This window comes from Pleurodeles waltl, chromosome 3_1 (genome assembly GCF_031143425.1).
Source record: "Pleurodeles waltl isolate 20211129_DDA chromosome 3_1, aPleWal1.hap1.20221129, whole genome shotgun sequence".
NCBI classification, from domain to species: Eukaryota; Metazoa; Chordata; class Amphibia; order Caudata; family Salamandridae; genus Pleurodeles; species Pleurodeles waltl.
Window position 1 is genome coordinate 487,109,547 of NC_090440.1, and position 21,661 is coordinate 487,131,207.

A 21,661-nucleotide genomic window follows, 5' to 3' on the forward strand; every position below is an offset into this window, starting at 1 on the left:
CAAAATAATTTGAGAAATGTGTGTAGATTTACATTTGTTAGTTAAATTGACTGGTCTTGTCTGGTATCTGAAGAACCAGAAAAAGGTACATCAAAGGTGGAACATGCAAGTGAATCTAGCTAAGTGTGAAAGGGCCAATCACCTTCAGGCAAAATCACCCATCAGCCCCCAAGCATTGCAAATCATCCAAATTAAGTTTACAAATTAGCTGAATACCCTTACTGTCTGCCACTGCATGAATCACAATCACTCACACTGATTTAATAATATATCACTCATTGATGCAATAGTTGCCTGTTTGAATCCAAGCTCGGTGGTACACAAATGTCATATTGTATTTCCTCTTTTCCCATGGAAGCAACACATTGACAGTCTTGTAGATTGATGATCTTTACTGGGGCAGCCCTGTTGGTGAATCAAAAATAGAAAGATAGGCATGAGATGAAGACAAGCTTTGTCTCCAATAGCCTTGAAGGGAATAAGGAGGATTCTTCACTGCACACTGGTCTAACTCCAATCTGCCCATACATGGAAATAAATGGTAGGACTGTATAAGTCAGACACAAAATACATAATATTCCACCAGCAATATCATTTTTTTTTGGTAAAGCAGGTCAACCCAATAATAATCTGAAAGTTCTATGGTGACGTACTCAGTTAGGGATGTAGAGTTCATCCTCAAGCACAGGGGGTTCACTCAGAAGTTGGAGAGCTAACACACTTGAGTCTGACCAATTGCCTTCATTCTCCTCCTGTGGTGTTTTAGGAACAGTATAATTGTATGGTATGAAATGTTGTTTTATTTTAATCATGGTTAATCTCGCCATGTTTTAAGGACAGAGACTGGTAGTTCTGAATATGACAACTGCACCAGCTGGACTCAACACATTCTCAGAAGACACATTGGCTACCAGGCAAGCCAGACACTTTACTGTCAGCTTACTGAGCTCTAGCCCTTGGCATGTCTTCCCTTACCAATAGACAAATGGGTTTTGGTCCATGTAAAACTCTTTTGGGTTATCCAGATAGTCCTGGACCATCCTCTGAATGGTCATTGGTGCTGCCACTTGCTAAACCTCTATTGCCTTCTCCTCTGCACTCAACTCAAGCACTGCCACTTGAAACTAAGCCATTACAGAGGTTGGGTCTGATTCTTTTGTTGCTGGTGTTGCTGTTGCCAGTGTTGTTGGCATTGGCTGTAGTGAGACAACAGCACTGCCCTCTCTGGAGGTTGAAGGATGCATGCCAGAACGTTTACCCAGGACTCTAACTTCCAACCATTCTTCTTCCAGGTCTTTTGCTTGCTCAAAAATCCACATCTTGTATAGTGAAACATTCCCTTCTCAAAAAGTAATGAAAGTGGCCAGAATTAGTTTTGTGCCATGGATCTAGTATTGTGGCACAAATGTACTTTTTGGAGGATACAATCTCTATTTGCAACCTTCGATTAACTGCTAAACAAGAATTAAGCTCTCAACCAGCTCATGCACTTCTCAGTTGCTGTTCACACCAGTGAACCTTTGCAACACCTTTTTAACTGGTCCTGTAGCAGATACAACAACAAAATAGATTGGCTCATTGTGTTGTCCTCCTTGCTGACTTCCAGTGTGAAAACCTCAAAAGAAAGTATCATTTGTGCCAGGCATTTCACTAGGCTCCATTTGTCGATCTGCATGATCATGCTTTTCCCAGTTGCATCTCCTGCTCTTTGAAGGACATTGTTGGAGATTGCTGTGAACTGCTCAAACAGACATTGCAACATGTAGAAGGAATGGTTCCAACATGTTGGCACCTTCTATATGAGGGCTTTTACTGGTACTCTGTTAGCACACTGAATGATCCCCAACTGCTTCCAGGATTTAAAAGAATGGCTGAAATGAGTACAGATTATCCTGTAGGTGGCCAGCATGTTGCTGTCCATGTCTTCTTTTTTTAGAAAGTCCTGCTCAATCAAGTTGATGCAATGCCCCAAACACAGGACCCTGAATAATCCATCATTTGCCATGGCCTTGACTATATTACTGCAACAAATCAAATTTTGAGACCTCTGTGTCAAAGCCATTCAAACACCTTGCTGTTATAGTCTTCCAAGATGGTTGCAGTTGTATGAGATTTCCCCATGGTGAATTTCACTACTGTTTCATGCCACTGCATGCCCTTAAAAGATTTTTTAATGCTGAGACCAGCAGAGAGCTGTTGTCTAACCCCCACAAAAGATATCCATTGTGCAGTGATACACATGTAATCAGTTGCTTGACAACTGGTCTACATGTCTGTCATCAGATAGATAGCGTAACCAGCTCTCTGCCGCAAAGCTTGTCAAGCTAACTGCAGCACATCATGATTGAGGGCTGGAACAGCATCTCTGGCAAAATAGGTCTGCCTGGGAACCTTCCTTTTGGGCAGATGGCAGCCACAAATTCTAAAAATCCAACTCCTTACACAAAAAAAAGGGCAGAGGTCAAGCGCTAACATTTAGGGCCAGATGCAGCAAGCAGTTTTGCCCATTCTGTGTCTATGGGAAAATGTGTTTGTACATATGGCCCTTAGTTTTCTATTGTACAAATGTACTGTTGGATGGTTGTGTAGATAGTGCCCTATTCTGCCTAAACATGCCATATCAGTAGCTCTAATTTTTTATTTTATGGTGCCAAAGATGCAGTCAACTTCTGGAAGGAGACAGGAGGTGCTAGACTCATTGTGTGTCTTGGGATAGTCATTGTATGTGGTGGTGCCTCCATCTGAGTTTTGTGCCATGTAGAGGTTGCTGATGCGGGTGATGCTGCTGGAGCACTGCTGGGGACTTGGTTGATTTGTGTAAAGCTGTCACCCTCTTCTTCCTCATCTTCTCCTACTGTGATTGGAGCTGATTCCCCTCTCTCTTCATCACCACCTGCAGCTATTTTTTAAGGTGCTCCTCCCAACAGATTGCATGATATTTTTACATATGTGTTATTTGGCCTCTAGTACCATAGTGTGAAACAACTCATGTGGCTAATGGAGTATATTGTAATGTTATCCTCTGGCTTGCTAATTGTAAAGAACTCCCAAACTGGGGAGGAGAAAATGTTTAGTGTTCCACTGGTGCCAATACCAATGCCCAAATAACTGAATGTAGGTGGGTGTGTTGGCAATTCCCTCTCTGCAGTGCATACTTCGACTGAGGTAGTGGAGGATGCAGGTCTTAGCTGGGCCTTACAAATATGGAAGCTGGTGGTGGAACAAGTGCTACATCCCTCTGAGCAGGTTGAACAACATTTCCAATAGGGGATTCCACTGGTGGCTCCCGTAGCAGATGTACCACACAGCAGCATGCAGGGAAAGGGAAGAAGGAGCTTGAAGGAAGCCATGAGCGTTTTTGGCATTTCAGTGTTTCAGCTCTAGGACTCTGCCGACTGCCGCCTTGGCCTCCCAGCACAGCTGGCCTGGCTCATTGCCTCATTGCCCCTGTGAGGTACCTAATAATGCTCTTCCCCCTCCACCTATTTTGGCCAGTTGCAGCCGGAGTAGTCCGTTGCCTGAGCAGGTCAAGCGGGGGAAAGCAGGGGGAGTTGTGGCACAGCACAGTGCATGACCCAAACAGTCGGGGTATGCCCTGGGGTGGTCTGTTTCCCACTCTGTGCTGCCCCTTTTCTCCCCCCTCTTTCAAACTATGCCTCTACTTGTGTTTGCCTGCAGGCACCAGGACAGTTGGTGCCCCCTGTGGTGCAGCTTGCCACTGACTGCAGCTTGTGCGGACAAGGTAGCATCACACACGGGGAGAAGGCAGCACCCGCAGTACAAACAGCGACAGTGCAGCACCCAAGCTATGTGGGGCCCGTCACTCCATCACCCTCAAAAAGTCCACCTGAAGAGTCTGCACCTTTCCTCCCTATGCGAGCTCCCATGCCGACCCAGGCACAGCTGTTAAGTTCACCAGCGGGTGACCAACAACTCCAATGCAAAAGAAGGAAGGTGGACAAGTTAATTTACAGGAAGGTCAAGGTGACGTTGGTGAGGAGCAGGGGAGCAACTTGAGCAACTTTGATCCTGGGTTTAGGCAGTGCAACTCACACACAATTGTGGCAGGCATCAGCGAATCATAGCACAAGATGCCTGGAAGAGGGTAAAGGATAGTAATCAGCACCTGGTTATGGGCAGTATGCGACATACTGAGGCGGATGTGGATAGGCCACTGTGACTTGGGTGCGACTGGTCTCTGCGCTATCTGGCCACTGCCCTGTGCATTCCACATCAAATTGATAATTTGGGGGTTTGCAACTTTATAATTCCCACCAGCCAACCTTGCAAATCTCACCATAGTCATTTTTTGCACCACCCATCCTGATCTCCCTACCGTCTTTCTGATAGCTCTACATCACCATCCAAACAACTAATTTCTTGCATTTATGCTCCCAAGGAGCTGAAGAAGAGCAGATTTTCAATGGGATGCCCCTTGAAAGAGGGCACAATTAAAGCTCAATCTTAAGGCACCCTTCAAACCTCTCCCCTCCACCCCAAAAAGCTCTAATACACAGCCCATAAAGCCAGTAACTCTGAAAGGACCAATATGCAGTCGGTGCAAGTAAGGGACTCCCAACCCTGTGTAAGGAGAAAGAGAAAGCAGCAACCACTGTTAACAGCAAAGAGTACTACTGCAAAATCATCTCGGATGAACCAGTCACTAATCTCACCAGTGTCCCAGATGTTTGAAAAAGCCACAAAAATACCACACACATTTGACTTTCTAAAGGACTCTGTCAGGGCTATTTTCTCCATCTCTGGGGACATGAAACTTTTGCCAGCTCCAGTCTCAACAATCTTAAGCATAAATAGCTCCTACAGCAACTCAAGCCACACCACTGGATCAAGTATGGCATTGAGGTTGCAGCAACCAACCCAGAGAAGGGAGAGAATAAGGAGGCCCCTTGGGGACCAATAACAGACTTGGAGTTACTCTCACTGAGGTTCTTGTCCCCCCAAATCTCAGCCACTTCACCTCTACCCCAAACATGCCCAAGCCTGCTACAGAGAAATGGCACACCACCACCACCAATCATGGTCAGAATAACGATTGGTAAAGGTGAAGGGCAGGGGTCACAAGTGCACCTAGGTGCCCTGGGGAACCAATTCAGTGCCCACTACATTGCAGCAGGCAGCAGGAGCAGATGAGCCTGAAGTCTACATTGAATCCATCCCATCCCATTCTTAACTTATCAATGGCACAACCAACAGACGACTCATACCCTTGCAAACTAACTTCAGCAATGCCAGGCAAGTGGGCAAATGACACATACCATCAAGAGGATGGGGAAACCAATTGCTGGAGAACTCCTCTGTCAACCAAAAGTGTTATCACAAAGCCCCAAACTACACCCCTCAAAAGAGTCCCTGGACCTCAAGCAAGCTCATCTGCAGTCTCCAAGACCCCAGGAAAAAACAACACAGAGCCCCCCCAACTCAGATGCAAGATTAGCAACAGGAGCTGGGACTGTGTGGGACATTCTATTCAGGACATCTCAACTAATGCCAGACGTATTGACATATCAGTCAAACCATATGGACATCCAAGAAGACCTGCTAAATGTCATGGCAAAATCAGTCTCTGGGATTATCCAGAAGCTGGCCATCCTAAACAACCTGATAATACAGGTACAAGATCACACCATAGCAACCTATATCAACTGTACTTGTGGCCCCTTGATTGACAAGCTTGCTACAATCCCAGACATTCTGACCGCTTTAATGGAAGATTTTTCCATGCAGAAGAAAAGGAACCAGCCTCTGACCCAACCAACAGGATGAGTCCTCAAAGCAACACAAACATAAGATCAACATACATAGAGGGAGTCCATTAACAACTCATCGTAAAAGAGAAGCCAGGAAAGTCCACCGACAACACCCTCAACTTAAATATGAGCCCTCCAAGGAAACCCCAGCCACTGTCCCCAGAGCAACTATAGAAACAAATGACAAAAAATACAAAGGTAGAAGCAGTGCAAGGCCAGAAACAAAATAAAAAGCAGTTCAGTAACCCACTCCTGGTTCAGTACAGGCACAAGTGCTAGAAAAAAGGCCAACAATGAAATCAAACTCACTAAGGAGCCTACACAAATTAGAAGCAAACCTTGTAAAGCTTTGCCAAGGAGGCTGAAATCCAATCCCCTTTTTGACAGAAAACCAAGGGACAACATCCCGAAGTGGCTCTCCCCTAAAGAATGCCAGACTCGTGCTTCAGCTCACCCGTTACTCCCCTCAGACCTGAGTTCCTCTGTGAAGCTAGGCCTGTGTGGTCAGGCCCAAAGTGAGGGGTCTTGCATCTGTCAATAGCCTAAGGTAGCCCTTGAGGCGCAAACTGGTGGAGTCGAATGATAGCATTTTAATAGTCAGACTTCATAAATGGCACAAAGAAGTGGCAAAATCCCTCCTTTTAATCAATCTTTACATACATCTGGACTCTGAAGCCAGATAACTCCTGCTTTTAAAACTGGTAAATATTCTACTAGCAAATCAACAAGATCCAACATTCCTGGAAATTCTAATCTCAGGTGACATTAACATGAAACTGCTGTCCCATTTTGTTTGAGAGGATCAAATAATACAGCAGGGCCTCCTCTGGTCAATCCCAATGCAGACCGCCAGACTAGCAAACCATAGACCCAGGGATGTAAAGGCAGTGACACTGGTTAAAAACCTTAAATTTCTCAGCCTGAGAGTACTGACTGGTAGGTATCATCAAGTCTCTCCACAAGCAAGGGCCTACTATTCAGCTAGCTTGTACTTCACAATCGATTACGCAGTAGTAAGCCTACCCCTACTCCACCTAATTGCATCTGATTAAAAAACAGAAGAAAAACAGAAGAAATAGACCCTGGGCAACAACTCATAGAATTCGGCACCCAATGCCTTTTTCACCAGCCGGCAACATCCTTGCCAGGGGAAATTGCCACAACAAACTAAAGGAAGCTACACTGGTCAGAAGATACAACTGAGTCAATTGCCTCTTCAGACACTGCTTTAATAACCATTCCGTCAACACAGTAATAAAGTGGTCACTTTTTACAGAGCAATTACTGGATGCTTGCTCAACAAAAAATCAACCAAAGCCTCACCAACTCAAAAAGCACTTGCAAGATCTAAAAAAGAACAAAATATCTGCATCAGGTTGCATCCTAAGGAGGAATCGCACCAGACTTCTAAGGCAGGCCAGGAAGCAACCAGCGAATCTTGTGATCCAAACTTACCTGCAAACAAAACATATCAAAGGGTAATCTGGGAGGAGAAAGCAAAAAAACAAAGTTTCTGGGCAAAAGCACTGTACCTTAGCAAAAAGAAAAACTCAAGGGGCTTATGGAGAATGGTTAACAATTGAAACAGGCTTCCATCAGCAGTCTTGAGCTCAAACCTAACAGAATCAAGCGGAGTGGTCTTTTTGACAAAGCATTTTAATTCACCACCAGGGACTACTGCACCATCCAGCAATTTGCTAGTTTGCAAAGCCTCAACAACAAGGTTTACAACTTCTGATGACCTCGCATCTAGACTCTCTGATGAACAATTATACACACAAATTTGAAAGAGCAGACGAGACAGGACACCAGAACCCAAACAGTATTCCTCAAGCTTTGTACAAATTCTATCCAACATTTTGAGTGGCTAGCCTCGTGTGGTCTTTAATAGTGCCTTTCAACTTGAAATTATTGCAGACTTGTGGAAAGGTTCTATAATTATACCTATTTTTAAGGAGGGTGATCACCACCTCCTGAAAAACTACTGCCTTGTCGCTCTACTGGACACTGATGCAAAGATCTTTGCAGGGCTTCTTCTAAACAATTTACTATGTTGGGCGGAGGAGAAACATATCATCATTCCAAATCAGTCAGGGTTTGTGCAAGGGGCTGGTACAAAAACCAACCTTTCATCTCTCTCAGTAATCATGGCTAGGCAAAATCTGATTAAGCAACCAATGTACCTCTGCTTTGTGGACTTCAAGTCGGCATTCAACTGTGAACAGCACAACCTCCTTTGGAAAAATCTGTAGAAGTTGGGTTATCCCTGCCCATCTCTTAAAAGCTATACAATTGCTATACTTGGACACTTGGGCCAGAGTGTGAATCAGAGGTGGCTCCTACTTGTCAAGGAGATCTAAAACCTTCCACTGCCTAAAGCATGGGTGTGTTCTCATGCCCTCTCTGTTAAACCTTTTGCTAGCCAACCTGCTCCTGGGTTGCAATAAATGTACACCCCAAGTTGGTCAACATGCTTATTTCTAACCTTCTGTATGCAGATGATGTGATGCTTTTAAGTCAAAACTAAATCAGCTTGCAACTCCTTATTGACAAGCCGTATCATTATTCAACAGCCTATGGGATGTTGATAAACAGGAAGAAGACAAAAACTATGGAAGTGGTTAGCAAGATACAAAAACTCATAAATGGTACCCACAAGGAAAGTCGGTTAGATCATACTGATACCTTGAAGTTCTATTTGATGACAAGTCCTCCTTTCACCAGCACAGGTTGGAGCAGCAGAGAAAGGAAAATAATCTATTCCTTGTGTTTTGTACATTACAGAAGTTGCTGGACGGGCCTAACTACCTGCCTCTACTAAAAGTTCCAGCAGCACAACTTCCTTCGAGCATCACCTATGGTAGCTAGGCTCTACGACGAAGAGATGTTGTAACCTCAAACACGATCATTACAAAAATGTTCAGATCATGTTTCAACAGCCCAGATAAAGCTAGTGTTTGGTCTACTAAACCAGGTAATCACAAGGAAATGACCCTACATCAAAGTCTGGGAAATAATAAAGCCATTGACCACCAATCAACTATGCCAAGCTCTTTGGGAAGAGGTTCAATCATTCACAAATGCACCATCCCAGCCATATTTAGATCTGGTTATTGGCGATCTAGCCATTCAACCCCTATGAGAAAAACCTCTGCCCTTAGTGCTATTAAAAAAAGTGATTAATGGTGTTATGAGGAAAACATCAGTATTAATAGATAAAGTGTCCCTCTCAGCCACATCACAGGCCTGGATGATCCTAAACTAATAAAACCTCTTAAAGTCAGGTACCATTTTGGCCTTTTTCCTGGGCTCGCTCATGCAGCACCGTGGCTTCGGAGTCCTAAAGCTGTTTGCTGCAGGCTGTGTAATGTGGGGGAAGAAAATATTATTCACATAATTTGCATCTGCCCGAGGCTGCCATCCATGAGCAGGGGGCTGCTAAGAGTACCTTTTAACCAGCAAGGCATCCATTTGTGCTGACAGGCTGTAACAGCTTGCTTTAAGGCCATGGACATCCCTCTGAACTGCAATTTTACTAAATTGTTTTAAGATTACAGCAAAGAAAACTGGAGTCATGTGAGACCCCACCTTCTTAAAAGGTAGGCCATCTTTTCCGGCCTCCTCTTTTAACATATTGGCTGCAGATAATGGCTTTTATCTTTCGCTTGTATGGGTATTTTTTCTTATGGTAAGATATTGTAGCAATTTCTTTTATAATGAATTAATGTGTGCTACGGTTTTTAATAACTATGCTTAATAAACTTCCTTCATTCATTTTCTGAGCAGGTAATGGAGGAGAAAGAGGGGTAATGTCGGTGCCCTCTGGGTCAGCATCCATGACAATGACTGGCTCGTCCTCCTCCTCCCCTTCCATTATTCTAAGCCTCTCAGGAACGTTCTTTTCCATTGTCTCTTGTGGTGTAGTGAATCGTAGTTTGTTGTAATGGATTACAGGAGTTAGCTTAGTCTTTGGCTTGCAGACTCGTGCCCCGCCACCTAGTTACTTTTACCCTACTTAACTTGCTCTGTTTTTGCGCATTTATTTAATTAAATCTTTTAAGATGGCTGCCTTGTTTTTCTTTAGGCCTATGTTTTAGTTTGCGTTATCAGTGCCACCGCGCTAAGGCATCAATATCAAGCGACAAAGATAAACAAACTGTAGGTGTTCACTTGAGGTACTTTCCCTCTTCACACTTTTGAGGGAATTGTTTATATAAATTAACGTACCAAACATGCCTTGTTATCTATTGTTTGGGAACAGACCTACGTCAGGGGTCCAAGCAGATCTGTATAAATACTCCTCATTCCAAGGTAACAAGGTTTGGGGGGCTCTTCTCATGGACATGGCATTGGCAGATTAGGTTTAACATATCTAGCTCTCTTTTAAGCTATAGGTTAGGCTCATTATGCTAGGGTATCAGGACATATTTCACACTATATGTTATTACATGTTATTGCAAGATGGCGGGGGTCTTTGTATTAATGACTCTTGTCTTTACCATTCTAGTTCTTGAACTGTTCATTATCCTAATCATTGCAGCCCATGCAACTTATTGTAGATTGCAGTTTTGCTAAAATAAAAACCTATTGAAACTTTACTGGCTCTTCTTCATTGCCTGTGTTTGATTGAGACATGTTGTTAATGTGAGAAAGGGGTATTCTCCGTTTAACCACAACACTCCCTGAGATGTCACACTCTTGAGTCCATGCGTAAAGGCTGCCACAAATCACCTTTTACTGTTTGAGCTTTTGGTGAGGTGCTGCTTGTGAGCCAGGAGGGTTGGGACAACAGTTGCAACTTGTTGTAGGACTGGCATAGTCACCTACACACATAAGTACTGTCATCCTTAAACTAGAAATCCTGCCTAGAGCAAAAGTCCAACTACGACAGTGGCAGGTTTCGTACTCAGCCGGCTCCAATCCATGTTCAGATCATTAGAAGGGGGACTTGGAGAAGATGGTAGAGTACCCTTACTTTTTTGTGCTAGAGATAGGGAAACCAATGGTTCAAGAAGAGGTACATTTGCTCAGCAGGAAGCTCAACCTCCTGTTCTGCTCCTACATCAGGAAGAACTATTGCTGTCTCTCACTGTGGCTCCTGTTGCCCACTTTGCTCAGTTTCCTGTGATGACTGGGTATAAGTTTGTGGCTAAGATAACTCCAAATCAGACTCACAGCTCACCACCATGATTGCAGTGGCTACCTCACTGAGAGACACATACAAATTACCGGAAAAAGGTGGAGGGTGGCATGCCAGTGACAACAATCTGCTTTTTCTTCACCTCCTTGCTGGCCACTTTTTTGGCAGGTGTTAGAAATGGGGTCTCTAGTTGCCAGTCAGTATACAACCTGTCCAAATAGGGACCCTCACTCTAGTCAGGATAAGGGTGTCACACACCTATGATAACCCCTACTCACCCCCTTGGTAGCTTGGCAAAAGCAGTCAGACATCTCTCAGAGGCAATGTGTAAAGTATTTGTACACACACATAGTAACACAGCAGAAACACCACAAACGTACTCAACAAATACTCAACAAGAGTTTAGAAAAATGGTAAAACACGACCAAAACAACAAAAATCCAACATAGATGAATAAAGTTATCACTTTTTAAAGATTTAAAAGAGTCGTAATCCTGAAAAATCAGTGGTTATATCCTTATAGCACAAAGTACCTTGGATGCGTCAAAAATAAACCTGATGTGGGCTGCAAAAGAGGTAATGCATCGGAAAACCAAGCAATGCTTCAAATATTTTCATGCTGGACAGGCAATGCGTGGATTCTTTTTCCACCCAGCTGGCTATGCATGGATTCTTTCCCCGCCTGGCTGGCAATGCGTGGATTCTTTTCCGCCAGACTAGTGATGCATCGATTCCTGGTTGCGGAGCAACATCAATGAAGAAAATGTTGCCCAGGGATGATGCGTGGAAAATCCAGAAATGCAGCAACGATGGATCTGCACTAAAGCAGGTGATGTGTCAGTTTTGCAGCCATGAGACAGGCTCTGCATCGATTTTTCAGCCACGGTGCAGGCGCTGTGTCGATTTTTCTGCCGCAATAGATTTTCACTCAGGCTACCAGATTCCACTTCTAAGAGCCCACAGTCTGGATTTGGCACCTATTAGCAATACAGGGCTCTCAGCAGAAAAGCCCCGGCACTGACAGATGAAGTTTTTAATGTCGCTGAGATTCACAACAGGAGGGAAGCTAAGTTCAAGCCCTTGGAGAACCTTGAAAAGCAGAATGTAGAAAGCAGAGTCCAGTCCTTTCACTCTGAGGACAGGAGCAGCAAGCAGCAGGCCAGCACAGTAAAGCAACAGGCAGAGCAGCAGTTCCTTCTACAGCATCCAACTCTTCTTCCTGAAAGAATGTCCTCAGTTCTGAGGTGTTCTGAGGTTGTGGGGTCAGCAGTCCAATACTTATAGTCATTACTGCCTTTTAAAGTGGGCAAACTTCAAAGGAAAGTCTTTCTAGTGCACAAGACCCTACCTCTCCCTATCATGGCCCAGACACACTTTACGAGACTGGAGACTGGAGATTGCTTTGTGTAAGGATAGGCACAGTCCTATTCAGGTGCAAGTGTCAGCTACTTCCTCCACTCTAGCCCAGGAAGACTCATCAGGATATGCAGAACACACCTCAGCTCCCTTTGTGTGACTGTCTAGAGTGAATTTACAAATAGTCCAACTGTCAGTCTAACCTACACGTGTATTCAGCAGCCAGGCAGAGGCACAGACTGGTTAAGAAAGAAAATGCCCTCTTTCTAAAAGTGGCATTTTCAAACTTACAATCTAAAAACCAACTTCACCAAAAAAAGTATTTTTAAATTGGGAGTTCAGAGACCCCCTAACTCCAAATCTCTACGTGCTCCCAATGGAAAACTGCACCTAAATGATATTTCAAGGCACTTCCCATGGTACCCTGGTGGAGAACTGCGCCTTACTATAGTGAAAAACAAATTTAGCAGTATTTTACTATCAGGACATGTAAAACACACCAGTACATGTCGTACACTTTAAATACACTGCACCCTGCCCATGCAGCTGCCCTGGGCCTACCTTAGGTGTAACTTACCCACAGTAAAAGGGAAGGTTTAGGTCTGACAAGTGGGTTCACTTGCCAGGTAGAACTAGTGGTACAAAACTGCACACACAGACACTGCAGTGGCAGGTCTGAGACAGGTTTACAGGGCTACTCATGCGGGTAGCACAATTAGTACTACAGGACCACTAGTAGGATTTGATTTACGGGCCCTGGGCACACATAGTGCACTTTACTAGGGTGTTACCAGTACATCAAAATGCTGATCATCGATAAACCAATCAGTGCCCAGAGTTCCAGCAAAAACAGATCAGAAAAAATAGGAGGAAGAAGACACAGAGTTTGGGGATAATGCTGCAAAAAGGGCCACTTCCAACAGCAGGAACACCTTTCTTTGGGGACACCTTCAAGCACTGTCAGTTGGCATGTGGCACAAGTGATGCAAGCAGAGGAGGACTGAGCTGGTGTAGTGTGCTGTCACTTTGTGTCAGCCTTCTATTGCCAGTACTGTGTGTGATGTCTCATGTGGACATAAAAGCAAAGAAAATAGAAAAAACATTTAGTAAAACATGGCATTTTTGATGTTTGAATCATTCATAATAGAGACAATATGATTTGGAGAGATTATCCCAAATAATTAACAACAATAGTGTATTGATTCCAACCTACACCATGGGTTTGATTACGACCTTGTCAGATGGGATACTCTACCACAAATGTGACAGATGTCCTGTCCTCCGCATTACAAGTATCATTATATGCTATGGAACTTGTAAAACAGCAGGCTGGATAGCCGTCACATTTGTGGCGGAGTATCCCATTTGCCAAGGCCGTAATCAGGCACCATAACACACTTCAATAAGGATAGCAACATACAAATGTAACGGTTTGCTTAATGCACATCTAAGGGAGACATTTGTGGCAGGCAGGGGTGTGTGGGCAAAATGGAATAATCCTTACAAAATGAATGCTGGTGTGAACCTATGGCAGGCAGGGGGTACAAGGGAAAATGACATAATCCTTAAAAAATAAATGCTGCACTGATGGGTGCCTATGGTAGGCAGGGAGTGCAGGGGAAAATGACACAATGCAAACAAAATGAATGCTGATGTGCGTCTAATGGCTGAAGAAAAGAAGACTTATGCAGGCAGGGGGTGGAGGGAAAATGTTTTTAAAAAAATCATAATTTCTGGTGTATCACTAGGGACTATGAAAAATCCATTGGGAGGCAAGGAGGTGCAGGGAAAAATGGAAAAAGGCATGTAATATTATAAACACTGTTCATACATACATTACAATGATCCTCAGCACATTAATCTGATATCAGAGGAAATGGACCTCTTCTATCAATGTCCCTAGAAAACTGCTTTGTAAACTGGAAAAAAGGGATTAATACACTAGGTGGCTAGCTGAAAATGGCCGCTGGCCACATGGTCAAACAACAACAGCAATCAAGGAGGCGTGAAGAACAAAGAACACATGCAGGTCTATGGAAAAACCACACTGACTGACTTTACAAAATGGCTACTGGGTACAAAGTCAAACAAAGAAAACAAGCAGGCAGGCATGGAGAACAAAGAACACATGCCGGCTAAAGGCAAAAGCACACTGACTGGTCCACAAAATGGCTGCCAGCCACATGGTCAAACACCAAAAGCAAGCAACGAGTTATGGAAAACAAAGCCCACTTACAGGTCTATGGCAAATGGACACTGACTACCTACACAGAATGGCCATCAGCCACATGTTCAAACAATAACAGAAAGCAAGGAGCCTTGGAGAACAAAGAACACATGCAGGCCTATGGCAAAATCACACTTACTGGCTCCACAAATTGGCTGCTAGCCACATGGTCAAACAACAACAACAAGTAAAGAGCCATGGACAACAAAGTACACATGCTGGCCTATGGCAAAGGCACACTGGCTGGCTGCACCGAATTACCACAGGCGACGTACAGGCCTCTTGACACTGACTGCACAAAATGGCTGCCAGCCGCATGGCAAGGAGAAAAAGATAAAATGGTGGCCTATAGCAAACACATACGCACACAAACTAGCCAGACAAAGGAGGAATGGTAAACAATGAAGAAAACAGTACCATTCATTCAGCAATGAAAAAATGAAAATTACGTCAGCTATGAAAATTGTTACAATAACATACATCCTCCCAAGGCATAATATTATTACCCCACAATAAACACTTTTTGCAGAAAAAGTATAACGTAAAAATGACACATTTTACATTTAATTCAATGAAACAGTTGTTTTATATCCAATGGTTAGTGCTGGCTGGATAGCCTGTGGACGAACTATACCGCATGGTAAAATAAATTAATTAACTGTGCAACCTTTTTCCCTTATAAAAGATAAAAAAAAAAAATGCAGAAACATACTAGACCCCTCCTGCAACTTCTGGGGCCCAACACAACCATAATCAAATTTAAAAATTGAACAAAAGTACAAATAAAAATACAGGTGCATGCTCTCTGTTAAACAACACCCTTATATAAAAGTTGTTGAACTTAATTGTTGTGATGTCACAAAAACAAAGGGCCTGATTTCGACCATGGCAGATGGGATACTCTGTCACAAACATTAAGGAAATCCTGCCCGCCATTTTCCAAGTTCAATAGGATATAAAGGAACTTGTAATTCAGTGGGCAGGACATCCGTCATGTTTGTGGTAGAGTATCTCATCTGCCAAGGTCATAATAAGGCCCAAAGTCCTTAAAATCGAATAATATATACTGCAGGAATTGCAGACACAGAGAGTGATCCTTTCACCTTGAAATCCAAATGAAAAGTGACCAGGAGATGGACAAAGCACTGGGAGGAGCCAGCTAGGAAGAGGTAGTTGGAGCCTCTGGGGCACTTCCTTCCTGTTGAAAAAAATAATACAATTAACAAAAAATGCTTTTCACATTAAAAAACAACCTGAACTGTCCATTCGAAAAGCATACCAACTTGAAAAGATATTTTTGTGTTGATTTGGCTGCCTCTCAAGTGGAAAAATTACTCAAGAAGCAGCCGTGCGACTGCTTGTGATCACAGATGTCACAAAACGGAGCTGGAAAGCTCTGTCTCAGACACAAATCATGCTAGTGGGTGACAAATCTCATTTGTGTTCACGAGAGCCCATTTACCAAGCCTTCCATGTGCAAATAGGTATATAATTCTGCAATACGCCGGATAGCGGAATTTGACAGGAATTCTGTGTTACACGTGCAACTCGGAGTTACCCGAATTCCGTAACTCCACAAGCTGAATTATTTTTACTCCTAGGCCTAACTAAATACATCAAATATATAGCCACTTTGCCTTCAGGAAAGCTCTCAAATCATATATGTTCTGTTTTCATTCTTCTGGTTCTTGAGCCTCATTTTACTCCTGGAAACTTTTGGATTTGTCACCATCAGTTAGGTTGTTATAGCTCCAAGAACAATATTTTGGTGTATTTTTCTTTTTACAAATAAATGAACGAAAATAAAAAAATAAAGTGATGGTAAATTATTATTATTATTTTAATAATTGAGCAGCTGAACCAAATACTTTACTTACAAAGGATGCCAATATTTAAATGGCATGCATAAATATGAGTGTCAGAGATTTTGAATTAATCACTGATTTTGTCAAAGCTATCTTACAGTATTATTTTATGTTGTGCATTTTATTTTATTTTATACTGGTGAAGCAGGTTAACAGTTTATTTTATGTGTCAGCACACTATTTGAACTTTTACGAGAAGAAATTACCGTTGTTCAAGTATTACATCCAGATTATGTTTTGCCCTAAGAAAAGCCATATTTTAGCAGTCCAGAAGCTATCAGGCCTAGTAATTCTCTCTTAAGTCAGGCGAACAAGTGCACAATGCCGGGCAGTTGAGCTCTCTGGGATTTCCTGTAGGCCTAATTGTGTACCTATGGAGCCAGGCAAAGTTGAAGTAACCTCTAGCTACAATATGTGTGCTGCTAGAATATCAAACCTAACAGATCTAACGGTAGCCATAGATACTGATGTTTTGAAGCCCTTGGAAAGTACGTAACAAAGTACTTGATATTTGTGTTACGCCTCTTTTTGCCTCATTATATCAACTGTGTTTTGACCCTAAAATATGCTGTAGAAAAGGGACACACTTCATAAAAAAACGTATAAGTGGAAAGCTGCTTTAAAATGCACTGCAGATTAAAAATATATCAGTTGTAATCATGAAAATAATTTTAAACCAGGTTGACATTAAATAGCACATTTTTGCAATTATTTAGTTGTTTGAAGTAACGTGGTTCTTCTGAATGCAAAAAATTAAGACATTTACTGGAGGAGTTACTAATGTGAGAGGAGGAAGAGAAAAGAATGATTGAGGGCCACATGTAAAAAAGTTATTAGCAGTCAAAAACAGTGAATTGGGGTGCTTGTGACCGCTAAAAAGCCTATTGACATGTACTAACCCTATTTTGCAATTTGGTAACCAATTGCCGAATCGCAAAATAGGGTTAGAGAGTCAGTATTAGGAAGGGGTGTGGTAAGGCGTCCCTTCCTAATAGAGAGTCACAGAGGCATGTATGAATGTTTTGCGACTGGAATGCTTTTGCAAAACATTCATCTTTTACCGACTCCATGAAAGAAGTGGTAACCCATTCACAAACCCTTTGTGAATGTGGGTGCTAACATTTTTTAAGAGCTGACCATGGACCACTGCCTACTTTAAAAAAATGAAAAGAACACTTTTCAATTTTAATTTTCAACTGCACTCCATTTAACCTTATGGAAAATGGGATGCATTTAAAAAAAAAATGCCTTATTCAAAAAGCAATCACAGTATGGTCGTCTGCTGACCCCAGCAGGCCACAATCCCTGTGAGTGCAGGCCATTCCCAAATTTCGACTTGCCTAATGAATATTGATGCAACAGGTCCCTTGTGACCTATTTGGGAATTGCAAACAGTGTCAGAGACACTGTTGTACATTGCATTTTGCAAGTTCCTAATTGTGAGTCGCAAAAAGTCGCAAATTAGGAACTCTCACAATGTAGAGATAATACATGTGGTCCCTAATTAATAAAAAAAATCCCCTTACACATGAAGAACATTGAACTCCCACAAAGCAAATTTTACAATTACTGACAGCAAAAGAGGGAGATGCTCACCAATGAACATGAGTAGATTGTCATTTTTTTTTTAGGTATTATTCTTACATTTTGCATTATATAATGTGATTTGCTGTGCATGCCTTTGTGCATTTTGGCATATACTGAAACTTTTATCTCCAAACAACATTAAGGTTTTTAATTCCCAGAACTAACCACGTAATATGGTGTTCTGACCTGAGCCTCATTGGACTACCTTTCTTCAGAGAACTCAGTGATTCTGAATCTGATTCACCTGCTTGGCACTGCGTGCTTTGCATGCATATAGCACATTCCAGGATTTGCCCTGTACATATTTGAGGCTAAATTTAACAGGGTTTCGCGCTGCCCATGCATCAACCAAGGGGGCGCAAGGACATTGCAAGACCTAAATGAGATGTATCAACCCATGCAAGGCCACCTTGCATGGCCCTACATGGCTTGATAAATCTAGAGCAATGCAAAGCAGGGCAAACCGTTGCTTTGCATTACTCTGCAGCAGGTAGGCATTCTGATATGCTGTCAAGTGCATCAGAATTGTATGCCTCCCCATCAGAGGTACAATAAGGAGAAATATCTTCTGCAAAACACACCGAAAGGGGAAAATGCCTCTCAGGGTTGTCTTTGTGCAGGAAGGTACCACCACTTCCTGCACAAAAACAACCCTGCCTACAATGCAAGCACCCCTGCAACATGACACAAGGGTGCCTGCGTTGACACTAGGCAGCCAAATGTGCACCAGTGCTAGGAAATTACAGGAATGTGCCTTATAACATTAAATTTGGTGCATTCCTGCCTTTTTCCTTTCACACGGCGCAGCAAGTTGGCTTTAAAAATTGTTAAATATGCCCCTTAGTTTGGAAAAACCGGGGGGAAGTTCGACTAAGGAAAATAGGAAAACTTTGCAGGTGACCGGGTGTTTACATTTCAATGCCGCTCGTTAGTTGTCCTTCCGGCAGGAAACCTTGGAATGCATAGTGAACAGGAAAACTTGGAATGCACATGGAGCACCCCATCGGGGAATAAACCGCATTGGTCAGAATCCTATTTACGTAGGCAGTTTTACTATAACAAAACATTAGTTTATTCATAACGATGGTCCAAGTGTGGAAAAACAGAAAATGCAGAAACTTGAAGATGAGTAAAACAAATGTTAGCGTAAAAGCCCCTGAAATGTTACCTCGGTTTTATTAAATCAATATGCACCGCCATTCGGATCTGTTTTGCATACTGTTTCCCCTAATGCTAAACTGTATATCTTACTATAAAATACCATCTTTAAAGAGCTCTCCAGAGATTATGCTAATGGCACCTGCAGCAGTGCGAAGAATATGCTTTGCTTCCTGAACAGTTCTTCCTCTTTATTAAGCAGCAGTTACAGCACAATTAAAAGGAAGAAAGCGTTTTCTTCAACAAGCTTCCATTTATGCATTTCTAATTGCGTTGGGTTTACTGCGGTGCGCGAAGAAATAGTAAATGTGTTAAGCTTGAAATGCCAACAGAGAAGAGCATCATTTTCCACCAAGGGCCTGTTAATGATTGAAAGGGGATAACAAATGTCATCAGCTATTGCTTTTAGGTGGCTTGTCTGCTGCTGAGAAGTGCTTCTTCGTACATGTTAATGCGGCCTGTTCAGACACTTATAGGGAATTAGCTACATATTTCTGCCTAACGCAAACCGCGATAACATTCTCCTTCGTGATTCAAAGTAACACTTCTAAATCCGAACAGTAGCTTCCAAGAAATACTAAGTGCTTCATATGGCAGAGCTGTCACTTTGGTGGTAAATGAAAAACACTTTTTGTAAAGCAAAGTAAATCTGCATAATGTTAAATTTTACAGAGCGCGTTGATTTACAGAATGTTAATGTACTTTTACAATCAACTGGCAGGAGCATTTTGAAGAAACACGATAAAATGAGCCCTTGGAGAAATTGCAGTTCGGGCTCACAGAACGAATTACTCAACCTGTGCCTTTTTTTCAGAAATATGTGTCTTTTATATGCTAGTCTGTCCACTAGACTAAGTAAAACCTGCTCAAAAACTTTTTGGTAAAATTTTGAGAAAAATTACAATTAGGGCTACTGACTAGGCACCACTTATAAGCTGGGCTGAGTGGTATTCCAACAGAGTGGTATGCCGGTTGAGCTCATGTACTAAATGTACCAGATTGACAATCCTGGACCTGATTTTGGTGGCCGGAAAATTCAGCTGGTAAACTGTATTTAGTCGTCGCATGAAAGGCGTGTCTAGCTTTGACTCCCAGCCCATTCTGACCTCCTCCTACAACTCAAGAAAGCACACAATGCTCTACCTTGCCAGTTCACGTTCTCCCCTGTCTATTGCCACTGTCCCCATCTCCTCTTAGACCTCATCTTCCACCTTGATCTTTTTTTTCACAAGATCAAAGTAAAGTGCAAACGAGAGTGTTCATCCCCACAGAAGTGGCATTTCGTGCAGAATTTTGCCTGGAATGGGGGGGGGTTGTGGGGGGGGGGGGGGTGGCGTGGCTAGCGCCCATCGAAGATGGCAGTGCAATGGCAGAGCTCTGGGCCCGGGCTGACCCATAATACAGATTTTGCCTTCGCTGGATAAACATCCTGCCTAGGAACCAAACATTTTCATGTCTGAGCAACACCTTATGCGGCTGGTGGAGTCTCTTATGTAGTTTGTGACCCCTGGCACATGTTATACAGACTAACACATCTGTAATCCAGTGTGTATGATTACCTGATGCGAGTTCAGCTCCAGCAAGCTAGTACAACAACGTTTTGCCTTTGTGGGTGTGTTTATCCTACAGTTTACAATACTGCAGTGAGTCTGCTAAGTACTAAGGGCCTCTTTACGAGTTTAGCAGTGGAGCCGCCAGACTGCCCTGTTGGCGGTCTTACAGACCACCCTATTACGAGTCACACAGGCAGGATCACGGACTACCAAACAATAAACGCAGACCGCCAGCAGCACATAGGCCAGGACTTAGGTGGTCCGACCTTCAGTTTGACCGTATTACAAACACAAAGTCACAGTGGCGGACACACATGAAGGTCAACCAATGGCGCTCTAAACCACAGAGGTCTGCGGTCAGCAAAGTAATACACAACAGCACATTGGATGAATTTGAAAACAACACAGCTGACACACATAGCCACAATGGACACACTTGCAAAGGACACTATAGAAACACACCCCTGCACACACCACATTCCTTTGCATTTTCACAGCAAGACTCAGCAAAACAGAACACATTTTCCAATCCACACACCTTAAATTAGACACTCGTTGTTTTCAAAATCCCATACAACACTCTGCACACAATTCACTCCATTCACACTCTATTTCACTACCCCAGTTATGTAAGTCACTTTCAACCTTTTTAATATTATGTTCTACCATGTAATGTTAAAAAAATCCCTGTTTTTCAGAAGATGAGTTGAGAGTTATGGTGGATGAAATCATAAGATAAGAGCCACAATTGTTTGGAGCAAAGGCCAGCACACTCTCCTCAGTAGAAAAATGGAAATGTGGGACAGGATAGTTGACAGAGTGAATGCTGTAGGAAGCACCCTGCACACAACAGGCGACATTAAGAAGAGGTGGAAAGACCTCAGTGGCAAGGTCTGTTCCCTGAACTCTTGGCACGAGCTGCAGGTCAATAAGATTGGCGGTGGCCCTACCAGTGCCCCATTAAAGCTCTTCCCCTGGGAGGAGAAGGTCTTGGCCATCCGGCAATC